Source organism: Triticum dicoccoides, chromosome 5B (assembly GCF_002162155.2).
Source record: "Triticum dicoccoides isolate Atlit2015 ecotype Zavitan chromosome 5B, WEW_v2.0, whole genome shotgun sequence".
In the NCBI taxonomy this organism is placed as follows: Eukaryota; Viridiplantae; Streptophyta; class Magnoliopsida; order Poales; family Poaceae; genus Triticum; species Triticum dicoccoides.
In genome coordinates this window covers 651,264,500-651,278,538 of record NC_041389.1, presented here as the reverse complement: position 1 = coordinate 651,278,538, position 14,039 = coordinate 651,264,500, and positions in this window count along the sequence as shown.

The window sequence follows — 14,039 nt, the reverse complement described above, 5'->3', positions numbered from 1 at the left end:
GCTGGCAAGGCTTGGGCTGCTCCTTCTCCCCGGCGTTGCTATTTGGTGGCTAGTCCTATGCTTACTTGCTTCTCTCTCGTATGTGTCTCTTGCTTGCCTTTGTAATGGTGCGATGCCTAGATGATGATCTGCTATCTGATCGTATGCCCCCGTGGGCGTGGGTTCCTGGGGGGTTTTATAGATCAACCCACCCAGGGTTACAATGGTAATATGCCGAGTCGGTGGGTCCGTATAGTCGGTGCCCGGGACTCCGATCTGGGTCCCGCTTGCGGGCTTGTGGTTCACCGGGTTCCCCTAGGTGTGGGCCCTGCATGCCTAGGGGAACTGTGCGCTGATGTCTACTACACAACCTTCTTCTTGTAGACGTTGTTGGGCCTGCAAGTGCACAGGTTTGTAGGACAGTAGCAAATTTCCCTCAAGTGGATGACCTAAGGTTTATCAATCCGTAGGAGGCATAGGATGAAGATGGTCTCTCTCAAGCAACCCTACAACCAAATAACAAAGAGTCTCTTGTGTCCCCAACACACCCAATATAATAGTAAATTGTATAGGTGCACTAGTTCGGCGAAGAGATGGTGATACAAGTGCAAAATAGATAGTAGATATAGGTTTTTGTAATCTGAAATAATAAAAACAGCAAGGTAACAAGTGGTAAAAGTGATCGTAAACGGTATTGCAATGATAGGGAACAACGCCTAGGGTTCATACTTTCACTAGTGCAAGTTCTCTCAACAATAATAACATAGATAGATCATATAACAAGCCCTCAACATGCAACAAAGAGTCACTCCAAAGCCACTAATAGCGGAGAACAAATGTAGAGATTGTGGTAGGGTACGAAACCACCTCAAAGTTATTCTTTCGGATCGATCTATAAAAGAGTTCGTACTAGAATAACACCTTAAGACACAAATCAACCAAAACCCTAATGTCACCTAGATACTCCATTGTCACATCAAGTATCCGTGGGCATGATTATACGATATGCATCACACAATCTCAGATTCATCCAACCAACATAAAAGTACTTCAAAGAGTGCCCCAAAGCTACTACCGGAGAGTCAAGAACGTGTGCCAACCCCTATGCATAGGTTCCCAATGTCACGAAACCCGCAAGTTGATCACCAAAACATACATCAAGTGGCACATGATATCCCATTGTCACCCCAGATAATCACGGCAAGACATACATCAAGTGTTCTCATAAAAGACTCAATCTGATAAGATAACTTCAAAGGGGAAACTCAATTCATCACAAGAGAGTAGAGAGGGAGAAACATCATAAGATCCAACTACAATAGCAAAGCTCGGGATACATCAAGATCGTGCCTTAGAGGAACACGAGAGAGAACACGAGAGAGAGAGATCAAACACATAGCTACTGGTACATAACCTCAGCCCCGAGTGTGAACTACTCCCTCCTCGTCATGGATAGCGCCGGGATGATGAAGATGGCCTCCGGTGATGGGATCCCCCTCCGGCAGGGTGCCGGAACAGGGTCCCGATTGGTTTTTGGTGGCTACAGAGGCTTGAGGCGGCGGAACTCCCGATCTATCTTCTGTTCTGGAAGTTTTAGGGTACGTAGGTATATATGGGTGCAGGGGTTACGTCGGTGGAGCTACGGGGGCCCCACGAGGCAGGGGGGCGCGCCCTAGGGGGGTGGGCGCGCCCCCCACCCTCGTGAGCACCTCCCGTATCTTCTGACGTGGAGTCCAAGTCCATCAGGTGGGTTTCCTTCCAAAAATAACTTCTCTAGTTGATTTCGTTCCGTTTTGACTCCGTCTGATATTCCTTTTCCTCGAAACACTGAAATAGGCATAAAAACAGCAAATCTGGGCTGGACCTCCGGTTAATAGGTTAGTCCCAAAAGTAATATAAAAGTGGATAATAAAGCCAATATTGCCTAAAACAGTAGATAAAGTAGCATGGAGCAATCAAAAATTATAGATACGTTGGAGACGTATCAAGCATCCCCAAGCTTAATTCCTGCTCGTCCTCGAGTAGGTAAATGATAAAAAAAGAATTTTTGATGCGGAGTGATACATTGGCATAATTTCAATGTAAATCTTCTTAATTGTGATATGAATATTCAGATCCGAAAGATTCAAGACAAAAGTTTATATTGACACAAAAATAATAATACTTCAAGTATACTAATCAAAGCAATCATGTCTTCTCAAAATAACATGGTAAAAGAAAGTTCATCCCTACAAAATCATATAGTTAGGCTATGCTTCATTTTCGTCACACATAGATGTTCCCAACTTCTATACCCCTGATGACAAGCCAAGCAATTGTTTCATACTTAAATAATCTCAAACTTTTTCAACCTTCACGCAATACATGAGCGTGAGCCATGGATATAGCACTATGGGTGGAATAGAATATGATGATGGGGATTGTGTGGAGAAGACAAAAAAAGAGAAAGTCTCATGTTGACGAGGCTAATCAATGGGCTATGGAGATGCCCATCAATTGATGTCAACATGAGGAGTAGGGATTGCCATGCAACGGATGCACTAGAGCTATGAATGCTCAACAAAAAGAAAACTAGTGGGTGTGCATCCAACTTGCTTGCTCATGATGACCTAGGGCATTTGAGGAAGCCCATCGTAGGAATATACAAGACAAGTTCTATAATGAAAAATTCCCACTAGTATATGAAAGTGATAACACATGAGACTCTCTACATGGAAAGCATGGTGCTACTTTGAAGCACAATATATGAGACTCACTACATGAAGATCTAGGTGCTACTTTGAAGAACAAGTGTGGAAAAAGAGATAGTTGCATTGCCCTTTTTATTATTATTATTTTTTGGGCCTTTTTTTGGCCTTTCTCCTTTTTTTTGATTGGGCAATGCTCTAATAATGATGATCATCACACTTCTATTGATTACAACATAAGGATTATAACTCAAAACTTAGAACAAGATATGACTCTATATGAATGCCTCCGGTGGTGTACCGGGATCGTGCAATGAATCAAGAGTGACATGTATGAAAAATAATGCATGGTGGCTTTGCCACAAATACGATGTCAACTACATGATCATGCAATGGCAATATGACAAAAGTAATGTATGTCATGATGATGATGGTGGCAGTTGCATGTGCAATATATCTCGGAATGGCTATGGAAATGCCATGATAGGTAGGTATGGTGGCTGTTTTGAGGAAGATATAAGGAGGCTTATGTGTGATAGAGCGTATCATATCACGGGGTTTGGATGCGCCGGCGAAGTTTGCACCAACTCTCAGGGTGAGAAAGGTAAAAGTGCGTATAATCCATGGACTCAGCATTAGTCAAAAGAACTCATATACTTATTGCAAAAATTTATAAGTCATCAAAAATCAAGTACTACGCGCATGCTCCTAGGGGGATAGATTGGTAGGAAAATACCATCGCTCATCCCCGACTGCCACTCATAAGGATGCACAAGCCAGGTACACTTCATGTTTCAAATTTGTTACACAACTTTAACCATACGTGCATGCTACGGGACTTGCGAACTTCAACACAAGAATTTCTCAAATTCATAATCACCCAACTAGCATGACTTTGATATTATCACCTCCACATCTCAAAACAATTATCAAGCATCAAACTTAACTTAGTATTCAACGCACTCAAAAGAAAGTTTCACATATCTTGAATACCAAGTACATTAACATTAAGCAAATTACCATGCTATTAACGACTCTCAAAATAATCTAAGTGAAGCATGAGAGACTAGCAATTTCTACAAAATATAACCACCGCCGTGCTCTAAAAGATATAAGTGAAGTACTAGAGCAAACGACGAACTACTCCAACAAGATATAAGTGAAGATCAATGAGTAGCTAAATAATTATGCAATTAAATGAAGGCTCTCTCTCATTAAAGAATTCAGATCTTGATACTTTATTCAAATAGCAAGCAAAGCTAAAGAAAACTACATGGCAAGGATAGCACAACTCATGTGAAGAAGCAAAAACTTAGGCTCAACCGATACTAACCGATAGTTGTTGAAGAAGAAAGGCGGGATTCCTACCGGGGCATCCCCAAGCTTAGATGCTTGAGACTTCTTGAAATAACATCATGGGGTGCCTTGGGCATCCCCAAGCTTGAACTTTTCTGTCTCCTTAATTCCTCTCATATCATGGTTTCTCTTCTTTTTATCAAAAGCTTCATTCACAACAAACTCAACAAGAACTCGTGAGATAGGTTAGTATAAACCAATGCAAAACCTTATCATATTCTACTGTAACAAATCACTAAAATTATTATTCAACATTGCATACTAAATGCCTCTGCATATTTAATACTCCTATCATCAAATAGAATCATTAAACAAGTAAACATATGCAAACAATGCAAACATAACAGCAATCCGCCAAAACAGTACAGTCTGTGTCGTGGAATTATCACGTCAGATGTCCTTGTGAAAGGACTTAGTCGTGGAGCCATCACAACGGGTTAGCTTGAAGGGGTTAAACCGGACAAGGGACACGGGAGTTATACTATTTTGGCCCCTTCGATGAAGGTAAAAGCCTACGTCTAGTTGTGATGGGATTGATTGGGTTTCGATGATCAGGGAGCGGAATACGCTTGCCTGAGTCTCGAGTTGTTGTCTGTCCTCCTTGAACTGCCGCCGGGTCGCCCCTTTATATACACAGGTTGACGCCCGGCCAGTTTACAGAGCCCTGAGGCCGACTCATACAAAGCATCCGGCTCGGTCTCTCCTTTCCTAACTTATACTACAAGTTTACATAGTCATGGCGGTTTACCACTATGGGCCCTAATCCGCCCTTGGGCTTCGGGCTTCTATGCTACTTTTAGTAAAGCGCCATCTTCCAGATCTTCATGGGCTTCAACATAGTCAAGGGTGAACCGGACCCTCCTGGCCGGTTTATACTCAATAGTTATATCCTCCACATTAGGCCCCAGATTGATTTGAATTTGTTCATGTCAATCTTCAATACTTCAAATATCCCTTGCGGGCATCTTCTTGTATTTTCGTAAACCGCCATATTGTCTTCTCCTGAAACTTTGTAAACCGCCGTGACGTCATCCTCTGAACGCAGCAACGGTCCATCATGACATCATCTCTATAAACAATAATTAAAAAAGATTCCCTTCACTTAATGGTTATCCCGAAAATCAAGGCGACAGGCGCACTTATTCTGCCGTTTCAGGCTCCTTGATTCCCGCGCCTGCCATTTTACTCTCTCCTCTATAAATAAGGCCCGAGGGCCCTTCTCTTTTTTCCCCTTCTGCCTTCTTCTTCCTCACGACGCCCAAGCTCTGGAGCTCTGCCGCCGTCCGCGACCTTCGAGATCTGCATCAACAAAGGCCGTTGCATCAACCTGAAACGGACCAGACTTTCGTCCTCCTTTTCCGCAGTAGATCTGCAGTGGTAAACTTCCTTTATCCTCCGTCTTTAGATCTGTTTTTAGGGTTCCCGATCTCTTCCACACAGTTCTTCATCCTTCTTTGTTCTTCCACCTGCCACGATAATTTTTGACCCAGTAATAGTGTAGATCTCATGCGGAAGGTACTGTACGTCCATTTTTAATGCTAGCAGATCGTTCTTTTACCTCTGTAAAGTACATGACCTTCCCTGCTCTATTTAGCACCTTTAGAACTCACAGATAAAAACTGCTTTACAGATGTGGTAGATCCAAATAAATTTGACCATTGTGTGAAAACTGTTTCTGTCAGTACTTAGCCGAAGTTTCAAATTCTGGTCCTTTTGCCTACAGGCGGTTTAACCCTTTAATAGTCAATCCTCCATATAGCATTAGCCCTCTCTTAAACCGCCAACTGAACTTGCACAGTATTTTTCTCCGGTTTAACACTAAATTAGACACCTTAAACCGGCACTTTTACTTTCAGTTCCTCTTTCCGGAATGTCGAAGCAATTTTCTGCTTCCAATTGGGTTCCGTCCCGGATCACAGAGACATAGATCAATGGTTATGTCACCACTGGTGCCTTAGCCTCAAAGAGGGTTCTCCACTGGCGAGTTCCGGAATCGGAATGTCCACCTGAACCTCAAGAAGGAGAGGTGATTGTTTTTATGCAACACTTAGACCGGGGATTCAGCCCGCCCGGATCAAAATTTTCCGGGATGTCCTAGCAAGCTTCCAAATCCATCCGCAAGATATTGGTCCAAACTCTGTATCAAATATATGCAACTTTCAAGTATTCTGCAAAGTCTATCTTCAAGAAGAGCTAACCGTGGAGTTGTTCCGGGATTTCTTTCATCTGAACCGCTGCACAGAATTCTCAGATGGTCCCAACACAGAGCTTGGTGGCGTGTCAATTCAAAAAAGGAAAGAGGCTGACTTCCCTCATGCCAAACATCATAGCCATCCTAAAGATTGGAACCAGACCTGGTTTTACTGCCGGAACACTGCTCCTGATGGAGAAAATCCCTTGCCGGGCTACCGCCCTCATCGGCTTAGCAATGGCCACCCATTGCCTCCACGTTTAACTGCCGCAGAACGGAAGAATTTTGCTCCTCAACTTGCCAAGCTCCGGGCTCTGATGGCCAATGGTTTAACTGGTATTGATCTTGTCCGCTGCTGGGTTTCTTGGGGCATTCTGCCTTTGAGCCGCCGCCCCGGATTGATGCATGAGTATACCGGCAATGTAAAATACCCTCAACGATATCATGAAGTAGTAATGACCGACCTTGAAATCGCCGAATGTGTAAAGAGGATGCTTGATGAACCGGTCTCTACATGCAGCCAAACCGGTTTGGCTCCGTTTTACGTCTCCAACAAACCGCCGGCGGTAAGTTTATGTACATACCTTACTGATTTGCTTCCGCATTGACTGTCTACTAACCTTTCTTTGCCTTAATTTCAGGCCAACAACTCTTTCTGGAAACGGACTAAACCGGCCCGTGCTCCTCGTGTAAAAACCAAGGCCACCAAGAAGCCTGGAAAGAAGAAAACCGCCAAGTCTTCTGATCCGCCGGAGGAAGAATCAGATGCTGAGGTAGAACTTGACTCACTTGGCTCCTTTTTCGTATATCTTATTGACAATGACCATCTTCAGGATGACGCTGAGGCCAGCCATGTAGATCATGTTGAGGTAATTCTTCTTTCTTCTGACTCAGATCCTGTACCGGGTCAAAGAATTCGCCGTACAGTCCGAAAAGTAAAACAATCTCACCCCCTTGTTCATTTGGATCCAAAATTTTCTTTGAAGACACGGCAAGCCGAAGAACGTCGCACAACCCGGCATAGTGGTCAACAAATCACTTCGTCCGGTTTAGCAAACGGCTAACAAGGGAGATGCGTCCCTTGGCGAGTCAATTAGCAGAAGAGGCGAACCTGACGGTTCACCGATCTTTCTATGATGCAAACAACAGACGGGTTGAAGCTGTGATTCCTGAAGTGCAGAACCTTATTCCACCAAACCGTAAGCATACTTACGCCCCTGACATTGACCCTGCTGAGCTTATAAGTGAAGAGGCTGTCTTTCAGGCCTTGACCCGGATTGATTGGACCACCAATGACTTCCAGCCATTGGATGAGGAGGAGGCTGAACCGACGCCAGATGACCCATCTACCTCACATCAACCCGGTGATGAAGCTTAATCCGTCAAGGCGGTTGATATATCAGAAACTATCCATGTGAAAAACTCCATATTTTGGGCCTCGGAGTGCCGTGTAATAGGATATCAAAAACTTATGATGATCTGCTGCCCTCGTGCAGGAGATATTTTGCGTGGATCCGCCATATCAATGTCAATTTTGTTCCAACTATCATAACATGCAACTCCTGTGTGCATAAAAAGACAAAGGGTCCTGGCGGTTTACCACCGGACGGGTCATAATGCCCAAAATAGGCCGGATTGGTAATCAAATCATAAAATTATGAAATTATACATACCGGGAATATAAGATCCCTGGTTAGTTGGCTGGCCAACGTGAATTGAAATAAGGGTGAAAAACCCAAATCTGAATTATTTGTATCTCCATCATTCTCTGATGTCGTAGATTAAGTCATACCGGGTGATGATTCACGCCAGCTGATCCGGGCTGTTGACAGGAAGTCAACGCCAAGCCGGGTTAAGAAACTCCGGTTTAAAATTAAGGTCTGTCAACGTGTAGTTGCCAACCAAGCCGGTTTACAGAATACCAGTCTAAGAAGATGACTGAACAAGCCGAAAAAAATCGGTTTAACATAAAATTCAGCCAAAAGTCAAATGAAACCGTGTAATCGAGGCTTTTTGGGGGCTGTCAGGCCCAAATTTGAGGCTTTTTGTGGGCTGCCAGGCCACTGAGTTGAACCATTTAACAAAGCCTTTTAAGATGGACCTCCAACTAACCAATCACCATTTTAACTTTGACAAGTGCAGGGTCTCAAGGAGAGTAACTGTCAAACGTTCGAAGGGCCGTGCCAGGATGACCTTGATAGGAGTGTCTTACATGATGAAGGCAGGTTAACCCGGGGTTTTAGGTAAATATACCAGGCTTCCAAGCCGTGGGTTGATACCCAGCTACAACGGTCCATTCAAACTTCTTGGTATTGGACTAAGGAGCCCCCAAGTAACGTGATGAGTTGTGCTCATTAGGTGCCTATGTTTGAGTTGTGCATAGCATCAAAAACTCTCTTTGGCCCTTTGGGTGTGAAGCTCCCAAGCTTTTGTGGCATGATAGCCGGTTTAACAGGTTGTACTCCGCTTTGTCAGGTGAAGCCCCCATGTAGATCAAAGAATATTTGAGAAAAAACAGCAGAGGCCCCGCTTTAAAGCAAGGATGCTGATTCATTTATTGATGATAATATATACATTGTCAAAATATGTACATAAAAAAGAGCCTATGGCTCAAGTGTAGTAAGACCGGAGGAGAGCTATGTTCCAGGGCTGCCGGGTCTCCTCCTCAGATTTGCGTGAGTCATCTCGAACGTCAATGAGGTAGTATGATCCGTTGTGCAGATTCTTGCTGACCACAAAGGTTCCTTCCCAAGGCGGGGATAACTTGTGCATGTCGGTCTGATCCTGGATAAGCCGGAGCACCAAGTCACCTTCTTGAAAGGCTCTTGTCTTAACCCGGCGGCTGTGATAACACCGCAGGTCTTGTTGATAAACCGCCGATCGTGCCAAAGCCATATCCCGCTTCTCATCTAGCAAGTCCAGTGCCTCTTGGCGGGCTTGCTCATTGTCTGCTTCAACGTAATTAGCAACCCGGGGCGAATCATGACGTATATCACTTGGGAGAACCGCCTCTGCCCCGTAGACCATAAAGAAAGGCGTGTATCCTGTTGATCGATTGGGGGTGGTGTTGATGCTCCACAACACAGAAGGTAATTCTTCCACCCAACAACCTGGCGTCCGCATCAAGGGAATCATGAGCCGGGGTTTAAGACCCTTTAAGATTTCTTGATTAGCTCGTTCTGCTTGACCGTTGGATTGAGGGTGCGCCACAGATGCTAGGTCAAGCTGGATGTGCTCTCTTTGACAGAAATCCTCCATCTCACCTTTGGAAAGGTTAGTACCATTATCCGTGATGATGCTGTGTGGATAGCCAAAACGGAAAATAATCTTTTTGAGAAATTGAACCGCCGTAGCCGCATCACACTTGCTAACAGGCTCCGCTTCAACCCACTTGGTGAATTTATCAACTGCCACCAACAGGTGGGTCTTCTTGTCCTGGGAACGTTTAAAGGGTCCCACCATATCAAGCCCCCAAGTAGCAAAAGGCCAAGTGATGGAATCATCCGTAGCTCCTGAGCCGGAACATGAGCTTTGCGTGAATTTTTTTGACAAGCATCACATTGCTTTACCAGATCCTCCGCATCAGCATGAGCTGTCAACCAGTAAAACCCATGACAAAAAGCTTTTGCAACCAGGGACTTTGAACCGGCATGACGACCACAATCCCCTTCATGAATTTCCCGGAGGATCGCTTGGCCTTCTTCCGGAGAAACACAACGCTGAAATACGCCTGAAACGCTACAGCGGTGTAACTCACCATTGTGAATAACCATGGACTTGGACCGCCGGACTATCTGTCGGGCCAGGACTTGATCATTTGGTAGCTCACCCCAGCCCATATACACCAGATATGGAACCGTCCAATCCAACACAACATGCAAAGCGGCTACCAGCTGCGCCTCCGGATCAGGAACAGCCAGATCCTCTTCTGTTGGCAATTTAACAGACGGGTTATGCAAGATATCTAAAAATGTGTTAGGAGGTACCAGTTTACGCTGAGATCCAAGTCGGCTCAAAGTGTCTGCCGCTTCATTTTTGCGCCGATCAATATGCTCAACCTGATATCCTTTGAAGTGACCCGCCACAATATCTACCTCACATCTGTAAGCCGCCATGAGTGGATCCTTAGAATCCCAAGTACCAGAAACTTGCTGAGCCACCAGATCAGAATCTCCGAAACAACGAACTCGAGTTAAGTTCATCTCTTTATCCACACGGAGACCATGAAGTAGAGCTTCATACTCAGCTGCATTGTTAGTACAAGGAAACATCAAACGGAGGACATAGCAAATTTTATCACCTCGAGGGGAAGTTAGGACAACTCCAGCCCCCGAGCCTTCCAACTGCCTTGATCCTTCGAAATGAATAGTCCAGTACGTATTATCCGTCTTCTCTTCCGGTGCTTGCAACTCGGTCCAATCATTGATAAAGTCCACAAGAGCCTGAGACTTGATGGCTGTTCGAGGTACATATTTCAAACCATGTGGACCAAGCTCAATTGCCCACTTTGCAACCCGGCCAGTTGCTTCTCTGTTTTGGATGATATCGCCCAAGGGAGCAGAACTAACCACTGTGATGGGGTGACCTTGAAAATATTGCTTGAGCTTTTGGCTGGCCATAAAACCCCCATACACCAACTTCTGCCAATGCGGATAGCGTTGCTTTGATTCGATCAGAACTTCACTGATGTAGTATACCGGTCGTTGAACCGGATACTCCTTCCCAGCCTCTTTACGCTCTACTACAATTGCCACACTGACCGCTCGGGCATTAGCAGCCACATATAATAGTAAAGGCTCATGATCAACTGGGGCTGCAAGAACTGGCGGTTCAACCAACTGCCGTTTTAACTCCTCAAAGGCCGCATTGGCCGCATCACTCCAGACGAAAGCATCTGTCTTCTTCAGCATCTGATACAAGGGAATGGCCTTCTCACCCAGACGACTGATAAACCGGCTGAGGGCTACAATCCGGCCTGTGAGACGCTGAACATCATTGATACATGTCGGTTTAGCCAAGGATGTGATTGCCTTGATCTTTTCCCGATTAGCCTCAATGCCCCTGTTAGACACAAGAAAACCGAGCAGCTTGCCTGCCGGAACACCAAAGACACACTTATCCGGGTTAAGCATCATCTTGTAAACCCGGAGGTTGTCAAACGTCTCCTTGAGATCAGCTATCAATGTCTCCTTGTCCCTGGATTTCACCACAATGTCATCCACATAGGCATGAACATTACGCCCATCTGCGTGTGAAGACAATTTTGCACACAACTCTGATAAGTTGCCTGAGCACTCTTGAGCCCAAAGGGCATAGAAACATAGCAGAAGGCTCCAAAGGGAGTGATGAAAGCTGTCTTCTCCTGGTCCTTAACTGCCATTTTAATCTGATGGTACCCTGAATAAGCATCCAAAAAACTCAGGCGCTCACAACCCGCCGTCACATTAATGATCTGATCAATACGCGGCAGAGCAAAAGGATCGGCCGGACAAGCCTTATTTAAGTCCGTGTAGTCCACACACATACGCCAAGTCCCATTTTTCTTAAGAACCAGCACCGGATTAGTTAACCATTCAGGATGAAACACTTCAACGATAAACCCAGCAGCCAACAGCCGGGCTACCTCCTCCCCAATTGCCTTGCGTCTCTCTTCATTAAAACGACAAAGAAATTGCTTGACCGGTTTAAACTTCGGATCAATATTAAGAGTGTGCTCAGCGAGTTCCCTCGGTACACCTGGCATGTCAGAAGGCTTCCATGCAAAGATGTCCCGGTTCTCACGGATGAACTCAATGAGCACGCTTTCCTATTTTGGATCCAGATTGGTGCTGATGCTGAACTGCTTGGACGAATCACCAGGTACAAAGTCAACAAGCTTTGTCTCGTCAGCCAGTTTGAAGTGTAGGGTTGGGTCATGCTCGGTGGTGGGCTTCTTCAGAGGAGTCATATCTGCCGGATCAACATTCTCCTTGTAAAACTTTAACTCCTCTGTAGCACAAACCGACTCAGCGTAAGCCGCATCACTCTCTTCGCAATCCAAAGCGATTTTCCGACTTCCATGAACCGTGATGGTTCCTTTGTGACCCGGCATCTTGAGCTGCAAATAAACATAACAAGGCTTGGCCATGAATTTTGCATAAGCCGGTCGCCCAAACAGTGCGTGATATGGGCTCTGGATTCTCACCACCTCAAAAGTCAATGTCTCAGACCGGGAATCATGTTCATCCCCAAACACAACTTCCAAGGCAATCTTGCCCACTGGATATGCCAACTTTCCTGGTATCTCACCATGGAAAACAGTATTGGACGGTTTAAGATTCTTATCTGTCAACCCCATTCGGCGGAATGTCTCATAATACAGAATATTAATGTTGCTTCCTCCATCCATGAGTACTTTGGTGAACTTGTAACCTCCCACCTGAGGTGCCACCACTAGAGCTAGCTGACCCGGATTGTCAACCCGGGGCGGATGATCCTCCCTACTCCATATGATAGGCTGTTCCGACCACCGCAGATAGCATGGAACTACCGGTTCAACCGCATTGACCGCCCTCTTATGCAGCTTTAGATCACGCTTGCATAGACTAGTGGTGAATACATGATATTGTCCACCATTCAGCTGCTTCGGATGACTCTGGTAACCCGACTGCTGCTGATTCCCTTGACTACTCTGTTGGTTATTGCCACCTTGGTTGTTCTGGTTACTGTGATTGTTCTGAAACCCAGAGCCTGAACCGCCGCCGCCATGAAAACCTGGACCTGAACCGCCCGACGGGCCCTGATCATACCGGAAGAGATCAGAGTTTTTGAACTCCTTCATAATATTGCAATCCTTCTAGAGATGTGTTGCAGGGACCTCTTTGGTTCCATGCTTTGGACAGGGCTGATTCAACAAGCGCTCCAGATTCATCGTCCCACCACGCTGGGGCGGTTTACCCCTACGACGCTGCATATTAGCATTAGCCACAAAATCTGAATCCGCTTTACGCTTACCATTATTCCCATGGCCTCCCTGGTTGTGCTGCTGTCCCTTCACACCACCATTCCTCTTTCCCTTCTCCGGTTTCTCATTATCAGAATCGGGATCCTTGGTATTATAAGAATCGGCATATTTTACCAAGGCTGCCATGAGGGTTCCCAGGTCGTTGCACTGGCGCTTGAGCCGTCCCAACTTCTCCTTCAGTGACTTAAACCGGCAATTACGTTCCAGCGTGATAATCGCTTGGCCATCGTTAATTCGGTCGGACGAGTGCAAAACTTCTGAGACCCGGCGCACCCAATGAGTTGTGGACTCGTTCTCACCCTGACCACAAGCATCCAGATCTACAATGGACATGGGCTGTTTGCACGTATCCTTAAAATTGGCTATAAACCGGGCCTTCAACTGATCCCATGACTTGATGGAATTAGCTGGCAGATTTTTCAACCAAGTGCGGGCTGGTCCTTCCAACATCATCGTGAAGTACTTTGCACAAGCTGCTTCATCCACATCCAGCATCTCCATTGCCATCTCATAAGTCTCGACCCACGCCTCAGGCGGCTGATCCGCCGTATAGTTAGGCCCTTGAAATCCTTGGGCAGACGCATGTTACGGAGAGCCGGAATAAGGCACGGTACTCCCCAGGAACTGAAAGCAAGCCCGGTGCCTCTGTCAACCGACACTGTTGGCTGCACCGGGGCGGTTTGATAACGATAAAAAACGCCATCCCTTCGTGCCCTGCCGTGGTCCACTACCTCCTGAGCATTGCGACGCCGCACGCTGCTAGACACCTCTGGTTCATCCATCCGCCTGCTATAACTTGGGCTCGGACGAGGGGTTGAATGAA